This window comes from Zingiber officinale, chromosome 7B, assembly GCF_018446385.1.
Source record: "Zingiber officinale cultivar Zhangliang chromosome 7B, Zo_v1.1, whole genome shotgun sequence".
Classification (NCBI taxonomy): domain Eukaryota; kingdom Viridiplantae; phylum Streptophyta; class Magnoliopsida; order Zingiberales; family Zingiberaceae; genus Zingiber; species Zingiber officinale.
In genome coordinates, this window is record NC_055999.1 from 9,929,543 (window position 1) to 9,931,348 (window position 1,806).

At 33.2% G+C, this 1,806-nt stretch overlaps 1 non-coding gene across 1 annotated transcript; it reads left to right on the plus strand.

The window, feature by feature from the left end:
- The first annotated feature begins 277 nt into the window (after nucleotides 1-277).
- LOC122007518 lies at nucleotides 278-383 on the plus strand. Its single transcript, XR_006119006.1, has one exon. It is a non-coding gene; the product is annotated as a small nucleolar RNA R71 (small nucleolar RNA).
- The last annotated feature ends 1,423 nt before the right edge of the window (nucleotides 384-1,806 follow it).

A 1,806-nucleotide genomic window follows, 5' to 3' on the forward strand; every position in this document is an offset into this window, starting at 1 on the left:
CTGTGACTTGTGAATTTCAACATTCTTAGGTGGTTGAACTGCATTTTATTTGGCAAGCTCTCTTACATATATGGCGTGGACTTCTTGAATTTTTTAGGGAGATTCCATCTAACTTTTGTTTGACCATTCATGGAGGTTCAATGTCATTTGATCAATTAACGTATATGCTTCGTCTATACTCTTGTCTATAAAAGAACCTCCAGCTGATAAATCTAACAAACACCTAACTGAGAAAGATATTCCCCTATAGAATATGTGCAGGGTCATCCATTCTTCCAAACCATGATGAGGGCACTCCCTTTGTAGACTCTTGAATCTGTCTCATGCTTCAAATAATGATTCTCCATATGCCCGAGCAAAATTTATGATACAATTCCTCATATAAATTGTTCTACTTGGAGGAAAAACATAATCTAGAAATTGCTTCTTCAATTGTTTCCAACTTGTGATGCTTTGAGGACGAAGGTGTTAGAGTATATACTAAAAGCCTAGCTTTTGTAAACATTTGTTTTGAAATAAAGAATCACATTGGTCAAAAATGTCTACATTTATGCTAAGTGTAGTTGTTCAATTAATTTATATTGTAGATAACATGGTGTGTGGTGTCACACATAGAAGATCATGTTATCGGTTCTTTATAAATTATAAACAGTAGCTCTCAACTAAGATAGAAAGGAACAAACCATTGGAATAGTCGTAGTGTAATTAGGTATTAGTTTATCTTCACTAATAAATTACATTAGTACACTCTAAGTGTATTGAACAAGATCATTTAAGGTAAGTTCTTTTTATACTGACTTAATAAAAGAACAAGACCTTAGTTATTATGGAAGTATGTGTTCTTAATCCTAATATAATAACAAGCACATATATTTAGTATTTATTTCTTTAACTTATCAAAGGGTGAGATTTAGCTCGATAAATCAAAAGGCCCGATAAGTTGGAAAATGATATTACTTATAGTGTGTGTTGTTGATTATAGAAGGAAACTGTGTCCTAGTAATCTAGGTTGATAATGTCCCGAAGAGGAGCTCATAAGGATTGTCATATTAAACCCTGCAGGTGGACTTAGTCCGACATGACGATAAAGTTGAGTGATACTACTCTTGGACTAAGATATTAATTGAAGTGAGTTGTCAGTAACTCATTTAATTAGTGGGCATTCGACATCTTAAACACAGGGAGATTAACACACTCATAATAAGAAGGAGCCCAAAATGTAATTTGGGATTGGTGCGGTAGTTCAATAATAATTCTTTAGTGGTATGAATTATTATTGATGAAATTAATTTGAGTGTTCGGGGCGAACATGGCAAGCTTAATTTCATCGGGAGACCAAAACAAATTCCTCCTCTCTGTCCCTATCGTAGCCTCTTATTTATAAAGTATTATACCCACCTATACCCACCTTTAATTTATACCCATCCTAAGGTGGTCGGTCAAGCAAGCTTGGAACCCAAGCTTGGGCCGGCCAAGCAAATAGGATGAGCCAAGTTGTGTGGCCGACCCTAGCTTGAACCCAAGCTTGGTGTGGCCGGCCACATCAAATTAAAAAGATTTTAATTTTTTTAAAAAATTTCTTATGTGGATTCCATGGTTTTAAAAGAGAGTTTAAAATTATAAATCTTTCCTTTTATAGCTTTCTACAAAATATTAAGAAAAGATTTGATATTTTTCCTTATTTGTAGATTGAAAGGAAGATTTTAATTTTGAGAAAACTTTCCTTTTTTGTAACCATGTTCATGATTTAAAAGAGAATTTTAAAATTATAAATTTTTCCTTTTATAAGTTTCTACAAAAGATTAA